The sequence below is a fragment of the Triticum urartu genome, chromosome 4A (assembly GCF_056163025.1).
Source record: "Triticum urartu cultivar PI428250 chromosome 4A, HENAU_Tu73, whole genome shotgun sequence".
In the NCBI taxonomy this organism is placed as follows: domain Eukaryota; kingdom Viridiplantae; phylum Streptophyta; class Magnoliopsida; order Poales; family Poaceae; genus Triticum; species Triticum urartu.
This window is the reverse complement of record NC_141876.1, coordinates 615,380,397-615,395,759: the sequence shown is the minus strand read 5'-3', so window position 1 is coordinate 615,395,759 and position 15,363 is coordinate 615,380,397. Positions and strand designations below refer to the sequence as shown.

Here is a 15,363-nt window from a genome sequence, read left to right as displayed (position 1 = left end):
GGCACTACCCAACTCCAGAGGATTCGGGATTGGAATGCTTGGAACAGGCGTACGAAACGTATCATTGGTCGGGATCGGCGCTGGGAGGAGCCCCCCTCCCCCCCAAGCGTCGAGGCCTGAGTAGGAGAAGGCTCGCGGCGGCCCATTGGCCTGTGGTCGTCACCGCTGGTAACTTGGTCGACGAGCGGCACTACCCCCTTTGGCGAGGACAACAGTGTCGTTGCCGTGCTTGCCGCGCCTGTACCGAACGCGATCTTGGACAGCTGCGTCCGGATGTCGCTGAGATCGTCCTGAAGTCGCCCCACCGCCGCGTCGACGCCCGGGCGCCAGGCTGCGAGATCCTGGACGACTGGCTCGAGAGCAACGAGCGCCGGCTCCATCTTGGCGACCAGCGGCTCCATCTTCTCGACCGACGGCGCCATCCGGTCCAGAGTCTGCTCGATCAAGAGGAGAGCCTTGACGATGCCGCTCCGCTCCGCTGCTGCGTCCTCCAACTGCTTCTGAACATCGAGCCCCGTCATGATCTCCTTGAGGCTGCGAGTATGTGGCGCCAGATTGATCGCGCACGGAGAAGGAAAAATTTTGTGGTGGAATTTGAAGGCTCTGAATACCAGATGATACGATCCTCAACTCTCTCTATTCGATCTACTAACCAGTACACTACATATCCGGGTACAAATGATGAATTTGGGTAGCAGCAAGAAGGGGATCGGGGAGTGAGAGCCGGAGATGGGAAGGGGATAACGCCACAGGCGGCCGGTTCGGGGTTCTTGTCTTTCTTGCCCCTCCACTCCACACACACACGCTTATATAGCTAGGTCACTTGCTCCAACTTGGGCCATCGTAGCGGCTGCTGGGCCTCCTCTCCCGCCTGGGCCGTCCTTGGGCTGGTTCCTGACGGACAGGCCGGTCTTGGGCAGTAGTAAGGCCCGTGACAAGAGTGGTCATATGCGAAGGGTTAAAAACCATTTTCCTGACACAGTTTTGAACCGCCCCACTGTGAAGGTATGCAATAGGAGGGTCCATCGCACACGACACAGATTAGTAGCCTGCGATAGCTCCTCTGATCACGCACCATAAGCACGAAAATGCACGTCTGCGATCGAGATTCGGGAGAGCTATCACAAACAATTAGGCGGAAGAAGTCATGCGAAATGTGCTGAATATCCCACACAATTTTCTTAAGAAAACAATTCTGTTAGTACTGCATAACACACACAATGGGTCCCAAAAAAATCGTGTGAGATAGGGTGATCCATCACATACACCCTTCCTGCTCAAAACGTTTGTGGCCTGGCAGCATATCATAAACGTTTTTAGGCATTTAATGGGCATTTCAAATTTAAACTACAAACACGTGCAGTTGTGCATCAAAATGGATTGAAAAATCATATTTTTTGTACTTTTGTGTATTTTATGCCCCATGGAAGAAATATGACGAAATCTCAAATAGCTCGGTGTCATGGCTCGGACGCGAACATTGGAATGTTTTTTTATTCAATTCTACAAAATCGAAAAGTGCCCTAAAATACATGAAACTTGGCCTGGTGTCAAGATATGGCGCCAATAGAATGCTATTTTTTTGTCCAATTTAAAATAAAGTTTGACATAAGCTTCTTAGAAACCGTATTTTGATGGATGAATGCCGAGGGAAATGATACAAAATTCTCCATACATAACCATTTTTGAATTTTAGATGCATGTGGTGCGAGGGGTGGGGGGGGGGGGATAATGTAGGAGAGACAGTGATTTTTTTTTAAATGAGTGGCTTTAATAAGATTGCAAGAAACTAAGTGGCTTAAATGATATCATTCTAAGCGGCTTGGTTTTTTTTTTCAATGGACCTTAGTGGCTAAGTTAGTGACAACACTTTCTTTTCCTTGCCGGAAGGAAAAGATATGTGGCCGCAGGCTCGCATAGTGGCCCATAGTGTAGCCCACAAAGAAATAGAAACCTCAAACACCAGCACCAACAATAGCAGCATTTTCTCAAAAAAAAAACCCAACAATAGCAGCATTATCTAAAAACCCAACAATAACAGCAACACATATACGGTATCAGCAATTTAAATAAGGGAAACGTTTAAAACCGGCGCACCGGCCGAACCATTGCGCCGGTCGCTCACTCGCGCAGCGCAACGTGCTTTGTTGGACCCACACACCGCTTGGCTACCTTATCTGTTCAGTGTTCAGTCACCCATGCGATGCACTCTCCTCCACTCCTTTTTCTTCTGCCTTGTGCTACTAGTTCTTATCTCTAACTGCATCGCCGGCCGGCGGAGCGGCACACAACTCTCATCAACTCTCATCCCCCACTGAAAACCATTGTTTCTCACCGATGCGAGAGTCGCCCCGGATTTGTGGTGAGCCAGCCATGGCGGCGCCCACGTTGGCTACTGCGAGCCACCAGCGTGGCCGCACAACTCCGCTTCCTCGTTCTGGAGTTAGTGCTGCCACCGCCGGCGATGAGGCGGACCATCTTTTCTTGCTGCAATCAGCTGCGCCCTTTGACGGCGGAGTTGCATCCATGCACGACGGAGCTGCAACCAGCGTTTTCGGGAGGTACAAGGTTAGTTCTTTTCTTGCGATGCTATTTTTGTTGGAAGCGGAGCTTTTTCTTGCTGGAACCCGAGTAATTTTTGCTTCAAACGTTCACCTGAGTTTCTAGTTGCTCGTGTAATTTTTGCTGGAACCGTAGTTTTCTTTTGCTGGAACTAGTTTTGGGTTTTGCTTCATCTGACCAAAAGCGTTTTGGGGAGCTTCAGGGTTGAGGTTTTGATGACACAATTTTTGCTGGAATCTGCGTTATTTTTTGCTGGATTCAGGGTAATTTTTTGCTTCAAACATTTACTAGATTTCCTAGTTGCTCAAATCGTTTTTGCTGGAACCTGAGTTGTGTTTTGCTGGATCCAAGTAATTTTTTGCTTCAAACTTTTTACTGGAGTTCCTAGTTACTCAAATCGTTTTGCTGGAACTAGAACTCTGTTTGCTGGAACCTGAGTTATGTTTTGCTTCAAGTGACCACCATAGGTTTTTTTGGGGGCTGAGATGTGTCTTCGCTGGAATACAGCGGTGCAGGTCGACGACGGCGACGAACCAGAGGGCGGCGACGTCGCGCGCACGGCTTGGTGGACCACGGCGGACCAGGACGGCAATCGTTTTTTGCTGGGAGGACGCATCACCAGCGAGGATGTGACCCGTGCGGGGATAAAACGAGTGTTGACCAGATCTGACGGTTGGGGAATATTAATTTGACGGCTCTCGTGCGACCGGCCGAACTATTGGGCCGGTGCGCCGGCGCCTATCAGTCCCCTTTAAATAAAGAACATTGCCTTAGCTAGTACTCCGCTGCACACCGTCGTCCTTCTGAAACAATTCCAAGGTAAAGATCCACCAAAACACACACATGGATACATTTACGACATGTCTTATAGACGCACGACCACTCTCCGCCGTTTCATAGTTCGTGCAGACTAGGGACCGGAAGTTACCAGAACAGACATGAAAGTGGATTTTCATACACAAAATAGCAATATCAAACTTGATAAAAAATTCTGAAATTCTGCAACATCAAACATGATCAATTGCTTTAGGTTCTTGCAAAATCTTATCCACAAATAACATTCAAGTAGTTCTCAATGAAAAAAACAAAATCATGTACTAAAAAACTGCACAAGACATTGACCAGTGACTAGGGGAGTGGTGTCCTAACCGAAGAGTGGAGGAGGAGGTTGTGGTGAGGCTCATCATAGAAGTTGGTTGAGTGATTGACAAGGGGGTGGTGTCTTAACAGAAGAGTGGAGGAGCAATGGTGGTCGGCGGTGGTGCTATCGGGGCTGCGCCGGCGTCGGTGGGGAGGGGAAATATCCATCGCATGTTAATTGGGTTTTGGGAGTGGCATTGGGACGAGGAGCTGGTGAGTGTTTTGGGGGCCGTCCCAATAACTTTTTGGGACATGAGGCGTATTTGGGCTTTGATTAGAACGAGCTAAAGCTAAAACAAATCGTTTTTTGAGGATCGATTAGAGTTGCCCTAAGCAGCACGTATGAGTCTAAACTAGCTGGACTAACTCTGCTGGACAGGTGCAGTTCATCCATCCATCCTGAATTACTCCCTCCATCCGAAAATACTTGTCGTAGGAATGGAAGTAAATGGGTGTATCTAAAACTAAATTGCATCTAGATACATCCATTTCTTCGACAAGTATTTCCGGACGAAGGGAGTACATGTGAAGGCAGGGCTTTTCATAACAAAAGCAGCAGCATCCTCAGGGCATTGTTGCAACCACAAAAACAGTCACAACCCGAACTGTTGATTTCCGTCAGTCCATACAGAGCAAAATAATGAATGCATGATTGCTTCTTTTTTTCTTCATTACAAGCAATACATTGCTTACCCTATCTCTCAAGACTTTCACCTGGATCGGATCCGCTCCGATCATACGAGAAGCTGCCTATTTCCATTGTTCCTAATAATTCAAACTAATCCTAACTGAATCTGCTCAAGGGCAGGCAAAACCAATACACAATAGTCTGAACCCTACTTGCTTCTCTGCTGCTCCACAGTGCACTAGTTCCTTGTACCATGAACAACATGTGCAGGTTTTCATAGCAGGCAGCCTCAACTCTGAAGCCAGCTCTGTTGCAATTTATTAGAGATAGATAATTACTACTCCCCGAAACCCAACTATAAATAAATACATAAATATCTTGAGAAAAATGCAGCACTCTGCTGGTGAAAAACAAATGGTACTGTTTCTTTGGAGCAGGTGAGCAATTCAGTCTGCTGGATCAGTGACGGCTAAAATGCCGTGATTAATTGTTCAAACTATATATTCCTCATCATGGACGGGCAACATATGCAGTACTCATGCATGAATGCAATGTAATTAAACATAATATATCCTGGAGTTTATGATATGATGCTAGTAAAGCTCATAGGCCAGCAGCTTTTAATTCTAGCGGCCATCAGAACTGAAAACTCCGTGCATACTGCGATAAATCCCTTCTGAAACAATCTATCCATCCTAGAAAACAAGTGCAGCTTGTTGTTAGCTTGGTTGCAGTTTGGCACTGAACTTGAACCTGTTAGTTGATCCAGAAACCTCACAAGGCAATAATTACTTAGTAATATTGGTTGCAATCATCATGCCATAAAATTAAGTCTGAGCCCTGCACACTGCTTAAACATAAGAGCAACCTAAAAGGGCCACCTTTGTTTGCTATGCCGCAATCAGGAAAGCTTAAAAAGAAGCTCAAAATCAAACTGTTTCCTGAGTTCTCTAGCATTTTTTTTACTGAAACTCAAACCGAACTGTTCCCTTAATTCAGAAGGCTGTTACTGCATCTGTACTGTACTGATGCACATAATAAAGTAAGAGTAATACTTAAGCCACCCAAGCTATGAATGAAATCAGTCACCGTATCTGTTATCATGGAGTATTTAACAAAAAACTACCACATTTCGTCGAACCGTGCCTACAAACTACCACTTTACAAATTTGTGCCAAAAACTACCACTTTTTGACTAATTTTTTTCCAAAAAACACTAATTTCTGCCTCATGATAGTTTGCTGAAATTAAATATGATTATGACAGGGCTGGCCCACACGTAAGCGGCTAGGCGCTGACATGGCACAGTGGTCAACTCCCAGGCCGTGCCGCGCGGGAGATGCACGTGAGCCACGCACCGCGCCCGCCCCCACCGCTAGCCGGCGAGCAACGCCACCTGCGCCCTCAGTCGAAGCCAGCGTCGCGTGCTAGCTAGTCGGCCAATGGAGCATCGCGGGAGTGCTAGCATGCAGCCGTAGCCTGCTGGCTTTGCATGCTAGCTTGTGTGTGTGCGCAGCGGTGCGCATGGCCGCCGCCGCCGCGAGCGTGTGCGCCGTCCGTCGCCTGCGCCACCCGCCGATTCGCCCAGCCCATCTCACACGCCGCTCTGCCCCCACTAGTAGAAAAAGGACCTAATATGAGACACATTAGTGCCGGTTTGATTTTGAGCCGGCACTAATGTGTCCATTAGTGCCGGTTTCAACGGCTAGCCGGCCGTTCTCATTAGTACCGCTTCGTGGCGAACCTTTAGCACCAGTTCGTGCCACGAACCGGTACTAAAAAGAGTGGTGGCAGGGTGTTGTCAGTCTAGAGCCCCTCCAGCACCTTTAGTACCGGTTCGTGACACGAACCGGTACTAAAGGTCGACGTACATGAACCCTTCGTCCACCCGAGCCACTCTGTTCTTCCCCTTTCCCCTTACTTCCTCTGTTCTTCCCCTCTCTTCCTCGAGCTCCTCACAAATTTTGCCCAAAATTTGTCAAGATTTGATGGCTCCCATCCATTCAAATGATCACAAAGGTTAGCAACTTTGTCCTTTCAACTCCCATTGCTAGATTAGCTCTTGCAATGTTTTGTATAGTGATTAATTTGGGAGGAATTATATTTGCTAGTATTTGATTTATATGCAATTTGAGGTCAAAAATAACACTTAGTTTGCATGTGTAGGTGTGGTTTACTTAGTGCCTTCTAAATCTCCTTCGTAACCACCGTCGATCGCCCGCACCGTCCCGTCGCCGGCACCACCTTGTGGTGAGGCTCTTGTTCATGAATGTTTTACATTACCAAATTGATGTTTGTGTGATCTGGATATATAGTTACTCGTATAATTATCTTACCCGTACGTTGTTTGTTATACATAGTGCCATGGTTTTGATATCCGTCCCCGTCGGCCCTCGTCCTTGTTATGATTCGGATGTGGTATATTCTCTTTTAAAACTAGTTGTTGCATTTCGTGTTTATGACAAATTATGCCCATCAAGTTGACATAGATATTTTTATCTAGGAGGTATGTGAACCGGAAATTCCAACCGACCCTATTGTCGAGAGGTTAAATTTAGTTGAAAGAGAAAACGAGTATTTGAAAGAAAAATTGAAAAGAATTGAGGGGGAGAAGATGGAATTGGAGTTGCATGTTGCCGATGTCGTCGATGATCACAATATCAAGATGGAGAAAATGAGGTTGAAGATTAGAAAGATTAGAAAATATGCCATTGATAGTGTGGCTTGGTATCATTATGCTGTTGGATCAATTGTTATCTTAGTTGCGATCTTCATCGCATTTGTTGTTGCATTTAAATTCTTTAGCTAGAGAGTTATTTGTATGTTGCATTTAATTAAGTGTTGTATATGAACTTTATGTATGAACTTTATGTATGAACTTGTATTAATTTGGTCTATTCGGTGTTGTGTAATGAAGATGAGCCGACAATGGATGTATGATAACCGATGCTCTCCCGAGTTCATTAATGGCGTGCATACTTTTCTGCGGGCCGCTGAGGCAAACAAGCGGGCGGATGGTTTTATGCCTTGTCCATGTGCTGGCTGTAAGAATGGTCACAGTTACTCTACGTCAAAAACCATTCACGTCCACCTATTTAAGTCCGGTTTCATGCCCCACTATAATGTTTGGACCAAGCACGAAGAAATAGGGGTTATGATGCAAGACAATGAAGAAGAAGAGGACGACGACGGCTATCCTGGCCATGGGTTCCCTGAATACGATGATACAACAATGGGGGAAGAAGCTGAGCCGGCAATGCGGGAAGAAGCTGAAGAAGAGGCATCAGATGAGCCCGCTGATGATCTAGGTCGGGCCATTGCCGATGCAAAGAGAAACTGCGCAAGTGATCTGGAGAGGACGAAGTTGCAGCGCATGTTAGAGGATCACAAGAAATTGTTGTACCCGAATTGCGAAGCTGACAAAAAAAAGTTGGGCACCACACTTGAATTGCTGCAATGGAAGGCAGAGAATGGTGTATCTGACAAGGGATTTGGAAAGTTACTGGTAATGATAAAGAATATGCTTCCAAAGGACAACGAATTGCCCGAGAGTACGTATGAAGCAAAGAAGGCTGTCTGCCCTCTAGGGTTAGAGGTGCAAAAGATATATGCATGCCCTAATGACTGCATCCTCTACCGCGGTGAGTACGAGGATTTGAACGCTTGCCCGGTATGCGGTGCATTGCGTTATAAGATCAGTCGCGATGACCCTGGTGATGTCGAGGGCGAGCGCCCCAGGAAGAAGATTCCTGCCAAGGTGATGTGGTATGTTCCTATAATACCACGGTTGAAACGTTTGTTCCAAAATAAAGAGCATGCCAAGGCGATGCGGTGGCACGCAGAAGACCGTAAGAAAGACGGAAAGTTGAGAGTATCCGCTGACGGTTTGCAGTGGAGAAAAATCGAGAGAAAGTACTGGGAGGAGTTTGCAGGTGACCCAAGGAACGTATGGTTTGGTCTAAGCGCAGATGTCATTAATACTTTTGGGGAGAAGAGCAGCAACCATAGCACGTGGCCTGTGACTCTATGTTTGTATAACCTTCCTCCTTGGTTGTGCATGAAGCGGAAGTTCATTATGATGCCAGTGCTCATCCAAGGCCCTAAGGAACCTGGCAACGACATTGATGTGTACCTAAGGCCATTAGTTGAAGAACTATTACAGCTGTGGAATGGAACAGGTGTACGTGCGTGGGATGAGCACGAACAAGAAGAATTTGACCTAAAGGCGTTGCTGTTCGTGACCATCAATGATTGGCCTGCTCTCAGTAACCTTTCAGGACAGACAAACAAGGGATACCGCGGATGCACGCACTGTTTGGATGATACCAACAGTATATATTTGGATAGTTGTAGGAAGAATGTGTACCTGGGACATCGTCGATTTCTTCCGACAAGACATCCCGTAAGAAAGAAAGGCAAGCATTTTAAAGGTGAGGCGGATCACAGGACGAAGCCTCGCCACCGTACTGGTGCTGATGTACATGATATGGTCAAGGATTTGAAGGTAATCTTTGGAAAGGGTCCTGGTGGACAACCTGTTCCGAAGGACGCTGACGGACGTGCACCCATGTGGAAGAAGAAATCTATATTTTGGGACCTACCATATTGGAAAGACCTAGAGGTCCGCTCCGCAATCGACGTGATGCACGTGACGAAGAATCTTTGCGTGACCCTGTTTGGCTTTTTGGGCGTGTATGGGAAGACAAAAGATACACCAGAGGCATGGGAGGACCAGCAACGTATGCACGGAAAAGACGGCATACATCAGGGTCAGGCCAGCTACGCTCTTACCAAAGAAGAGAAGGAAATCTTCTTCGAATGCCTGCTCAGCATGAAGGTACCGTCTGGCTTCTCATCGAATATAAAGGGAATAATAAATATGGCAGAGAAAAAGTTTCAGAACCTAAAGTCTCATGACTGCCACGTGATTATGACGCAACTCCTTCCGGTTGCATTGAGGGGGCTTCTACCGGAAAACGTTCGATTAGCCATTGTGAAGCTATGTGCATTCCTCAATGCGATCTCTCAGAATGTAATCGATCCAGAAATCATACCAAGGTTACAAAATGATTTGGTGCAATGTCTTGTCAGTTTCGAGTTGGTGTTCCCACCATCCTTCTTCAACATCATGACGCACGTCCTAGTTCACCTTTGCGAAGAGATTAACGTTTTCGGTCCTGTATTTCTACACAATATGTTCCCCTTTGAAAGGTTCATGGGAGTCTTGAAGAAATATGTTCATAACCGTGCTAGGCCAGAAGGAAGCATCTCGAAGGGCCATGAAAATGAGGAGGTCATTGAGTTTTGTATTGACTTTATTCCTGACCTTAAGCCGATTGGTATTCCTGAATCGCGGCATAAGGGCAGACTGGAAGGAAAAGGCACGCCAGGAGGGCATCAAATAATACGTATGGACGAGCATTCTCTCACTGAAGCACACTACACAGTTCTACAGAATTCCGCCTTGGTGGCTCCGTATATGGAGGAACACAAGAATTTTCTACAGTCCAAACACCCGGAGAAGTCTGACGACTGGATTACACGCAAACAAACGAGGACTTTCGCCGGTTGGTTGCAGAAACGTGCCCTAAATGATGGCGATATTCAAAATGACCTATACTCGCTGTCCCAGTTACCATCTTCGAATATAATGACTTTCAAAGGATACCAGATAAATGGGAATACATTTTACACGATCGCCCAAGATAAGAAGAGCACCAACCAAAACAGTGCTGTCCGCTTTGATGCAACAACCAACACAAGAAAGGAAACATATTATGGTTACATAGAGGACATATGGGAACTTAACTATGGAGGTGATTTGAAGGTCCCTTTGTTTCGGTGCAAATGGGTCAAATGACAAGAGGCGGGGTAACGGAAGACCCACAGTACGGAATGACAACAGTGGATCTCAACAATCTTGCGTATGCAGACGAACCATTCGTCCTAGCCAATGATGTGGTGCAGGTTTTTTATGTGAAAGCCATGTCTACCAGGCCGAGAAAAAGAAAAGATAAGGAAGCGAATGGATCATACGATGAGCCAAAGCGCCACATAGTTCTTTCAGGAAAAAGAAACATCGTGGGAGTGGATGACAAGACAGACATGTCAGAAGATTATGAAAAGTTTGATGAAATTGCTCCATTCACAGTGAATATTGACCCGAGCATCCAGTTAAATGATGAAGATTTTCCATGGCTACGGTGCAAAGGGACACACGCGAAGAAAAAGTTTCACACCCAAAGATCTGGGATGTGATCGACTTCACTATCATCACTTTCTTCTGTGTTTCACACCCAGGAGGGAATGTCTGTAATAGTTAGGGTAATTATGTGTTTTCGCATTTGAAACGCGAAGAAATTTTATGTGCAAACAAATTCTTTTCATGCATTTACTGATTTTTTCCAGCTAAATGACCCTGAAATTGAAAAGCATTTCAAATGAACTCAGAAAAGGTTGAAAGTTGGCATGGTATCATAATTTCATACAAATAGCATGTGAAAAAAAGTAGAGAGGGTTACGGCAAAAACTGGATGCACTTCGTGTACAAAATGGACAATCTCTTTCGAAGTATCAGGGTTTCCGACGAAAACTCAACTGTTACAAAGGCATTTCATTTTTTAAATAACCTAAGCATTACCAAATTGAATATAATGATAAAACACACTAATATTAAATATAAGAAAAAAGAATCACTGAAAAAACTTTTTCAAAGTTAAGTTATTCACAAACTAGTGATTCACACAAATTTCAAATAATTCAAAATTTAAACTATTCAAATTTGAAAACTACCGGCGCTAACAGAAAGTTTGTAATTTTTTGTACCTAAAGCAAAAAATATTCACAAAGAAACTCTAAATACAGTAAAAAACAACTCAAAAATAAATAAAACAAAAATAAATAAAGCGAAAAAAATTAAGAAAATAAAAAAGCCCGCCTACTGGGCCAAAGCGGCCTGCATACGACTAGAACAACCTTTTGTTGGGCCAGGATGCAGGCCCACAAAGGCCCAGTAGGACCACTAGGCAGAAGAGGACAGGTAGGCCCAGTAGGCCTGCTTAGGAGAGGAGCTCGAGAGAGCTACCGCACTCGGGCTTATAAACCAGTGCGGTAGCCCCTCGGCTAGCAAGGTGGGACTAAACTTGCGCACCGCCTGGAGCCAGTGCACCCCCTTTAGTACCGGGTCGTGGCTCCAACCGGTACTAAAGACCCCCCCCTTTAGTACCGGTTGGTGCCACCACCCGGTACTAAAGGGGGTGCGCTTCCCGCCGCTTGGCCTGGCCAAAACAGACCTTTAGTACCGGTTGGTGGCTCCAACCGGTACTAAAGGTCCATCCTATATATACACCAATTGAAAAACAATTCACATTCCCTCTGTTTCCTCCCTCCGTCGCGCCGCCCTGCCCCGATCGACGCCGTCCCCGTCGACGTCGCCGCCCCCCGCCCCTCGTCCCCGACCCCGGCCGTCCCCGCCGCTCGTCGCCGCCCCCGTCGACGTCGCCGCCCCGGCCGTCCCCGTCCCCGTCGCCGCGCCCCGGCAGCCCCGTCGCTGTGCCCCGCCCCGCCCCGTCGTCGCCGCCCCGTCGTCGCCTCGCCGGTGAGCTCGCCCCGGCCGCCATGTCCACACTCACACACACACACACTACACACACACACACACACACTACACACACACACAAACACAAACACACACACACAAACACACACACACACACTACACACACACACATTAGTTTGTTTGTTATAAATTTTTCTGTTTCTTAGTTATAGAAATGTTAGAAATTATTCTGTTTTTTAGTTATATAAATAGTAGAAATGCTAGTTATATAGAAATGTTATAAATTTTTTCTGTTTTTTAGTTATAGAAATGTTAGCAATTTTTCTGTTTTGTAGTAATATAAATATTAGAAATGTTAGTTATATAGAAATGTTATAAATGTTTTCTGTTTTTTAGTTATAGAAATATTTATAGAAATGTTAGCAATTTTTCTGTTTTTTAGTTATATAAATATTAGAATTGTTATAGAAATGTTAGTTATATAATCAGGAAATTTTAGAATTAGTTTTAGTTAGATGAATTAGATTAATGTCAAATTGTTAGAATTTGCATATATATAGAATTTTAGTTATCACAATCCAATCATTTAAAAAATGTTACTTTTTGCGGGCATATAGTATTTGTTCTCGACGATATGCCCGGCCCGCATCCTCGCCGTCGACCCGTTCGCGACGACGTCCTTCTTCAGAGGACCCATGTCCGGGACTGTGCTCCGCCGGGCTGGCACTGGGAGGTGCTACCTGGAGGGGCGTGCTGCTTGGTGAGGAACCCGACCTTGGGTCCCGTCGTCGACCCTGATCTTCTTTGGTGGCGTTCGCGTGGGCCACATTCGGTGCAGAGGCAGCCGACCCCGCCAGAGGTGGTGCGTCGCCGTGTCAGGGAGGAAGATGAGCACGTCCATCGCTACATGGCTCCTATGGACGACGTTAGGTTCTCCACTACTTGGCGGGTTCTTTGGGCAGATGACCGGAGATATGATCCCGTGATGGTTCTTTCTCTTTGGGTGTGCACCGCCCGCGCCCCAGGAACCGCGAGTGGCGCCCTAGATTCTTCTGTAGTACTCGATCTTTATTAGGTACCTAGCCAGTGATGTATTCGATATATAATATTCGAGACGATGTATTCGAGATTATATATATTAAGACGATGATGTATTCGAGATTATATATTCGAGACGATGTATTCGAGATTCAGTTTTTCCTTATTGATTAATTGCATCCATGCATTGTAATTTGAATACTAAATTGTTTTATATTTCTTCTGTATTAGTAAAGTAAAAGCTATGGCGGACAACACCGGCAGAGAGAGAAGAGGAATTGTTCGACATCATACGCAGCCCTTACAGGCTAGATGATCTGAATGAAGCAGATGACGGCTCCCAATATCTGAACAATACCGGAGAGGGTGATGAAAAGATATTCGATCTCGACGACCGAGCTGATGAAGTCATGAACTATGATTATGATTATGATGACACAGACAATGTTTGTGATGACACAGACAATGCTGATCTTCAAATAAAAAAGACTACCGGCGAGGTATATTTATATAAGCATGCATCATGGTGATCATCACATGTGTTTTTATTGAAGATATATTAATGAATCGATCTTTTTCTTTCAGCCCTCCGGATCGAGCAAATCTGCTTCTACAGACAGCAAGACAAAGCGAGGCCCGGGCAGATTGTTGAAGGATGGTGCAAAGTACCACATCGAATCCACCAAACTTAGTGGCGAACCCCTCACGCCTAAGAACATTGCGGACAAGTGGACTCGTCAGTGCGGAGTTCTTGTGAAGGACAAACTCCCGATCTCCATTCAAGAATGGAAAGAGCCAAAGACTAAATGTCCAGGTGTTACTTGGGTCGACGACAGAGCCAAAAAAGACCTTTTGAAATCTCTGATGGAATATTTCACCCTACCAGATCATTTCACTGAAGCAGATGTGGAGAAAGTCAAGGCCGTTGCTTTTAAGAAGATGGCAATTGCATTCAACACCCACAAGAAAACTGTATGGGCCAACTACCTTGCTAATGAAAGGAAGACTCCAGATTTCACGGGAACACTGGAGAAGCAAAGAGAACACTGGGACGATTTCGTGACCTTCAAGGATTCAGAATTATCTAAGGAACGGTCGATGAAAAACAAGGCAAATGCCGCAAAAAAGACGCAATTCCATAGGCTGGGTCCAGGTGGCTACGCGGTGGGATTGCCTAAGTGGGATAAGTATGAGCAAAAGATGGAGGATGCAGGGGTCACTCCGGTTACTAGGAACTGGCCCCCCAGGTGCAGAACTTGGTTCTATGCGCATGGGGGGCGTTGGACCCGAAGACAGGCGAAGTTTCGCGGAAGGCAAATCTAAAAGGAGCCGAACAAAAGATAATTGACGCAATAGAAGAAGCTCGAAGGGGGGTGTTCACGCCCAACAGAGAGAACGACGAGCTTACGCGCACCCTGGGAAATCCTGAACACCCGGGTAGAACACGAGGCAAGGGCGTTATTCCCTGGTATGAGGGCTTTTCAGAATGGAACGAGGACTACAGGACCCGTGCAAGAAGGAAGATGGAGGAGGAGAAGAAAAGTAAGCTAGAGGAGGAGCAGAGGAAGCAGGACGCAGGACGCCTTCAAGGCTTAGAAGAAAGGCACGCGGACCTGGCACTCAAATTCCAGCAGCAGCAGTAGTAGATCGACTCACTTAGCCAGGAAAGGGGGTCTCAGCAGCGGCAGCAGCAAGCGGATGATCGTCCAGCATTGGATAGCACCGTCCCATCCATGCCGAGAAGCAGCGTTGGTTCTGCCCCGGGCGACACACTGCTGGATACATACCCTGTGGATGACATCATAGAGAACAGTAACTGTGTGCTACACTCCAAAATGAAGAACATATCCATGAAGGTGGCGGACGGCGTTGCTTTTCCACTTACCCCCGAAGCAACCTTCCATTGCATCCCGAATCCAGAGGGCTATGCTCGTGTCATGGTTGATGAAGTGGTGGTCCCATATTCGGGGCTAACGCTTGACATTCCTGGAGGTGAAGACGAGCGCACACTGGGAGATGCCATACATCGTATCATCCTATGGAGAAAGGATTGCATCATCTTTCGAAGTCCACCGACACCGAGTCGTCTGCCGACTCCTCCTCGAAGTCCGCCACCGAGTCAGCAGACTCCCGCTCCTCCAAGTCCACGAACGCGTGAGGCGACTTCTCCTCGAAGTCCGCCACCTCCTCCAAGTCCCCAAACGCGTGAGCTAACTCCTCCGGTTTCAAGTCTGGCACAGCGTCATGCCACCTCTCCGGTTTCAAGTCCGGCACCATGTCAGGCCACACCTCCTGCTTCAAGTCCGGCACATCGTCAGGCCACTTCTCCTGGTCCAACTTAGCCACGTCAGCCGTCTCCGCCATCTCAGCAATCGCAGAAGAGACATGCCGCAGCTTTGGTGCGTAGCGGTATGAGTCGAGGTAGTTTAGGAAGTAC

General features: G+C 46.5%; 1 long non-coding RNA gene and 1 pseudogene across 2 annotated transcripts; both read left to right on the top strand.

Moving 5' to 3' along the window:
• The first annotated feature begins 2,121 nt into the window (after nt 1–2,121).
• LOC125553258 (uncharacterized) lies at nt 2,122–7,227 on the top strand. 2 transcript variants are annotated; one of them, XR_015601889.1, is made up of 5 exons: nt 2,123–2,568; nt 3,070–6,349; nt 6,497–6,580; nt 6,691–6,748; nt 6,834–7,227. It is a non-coding gene; the product is annotated as an uncharacterized LOC125553258 (long non-coding RNA). The 2 variants fall into 2 exon arrangements; XR_015601888.1 differs by having other exon boundaries at nt 2,122–2,568; nt 3,070–6,580.
• A 300-nt stretch (nt 7,228–7,527) lies between these two features.
• Nucleotides 7,528–10,039, top strand: LOC147977379 (uncharacterized; annotated as a pseudogene).
• Nucleotides 10,040–15,363: the final 5,324 nt, after the last annotated feature.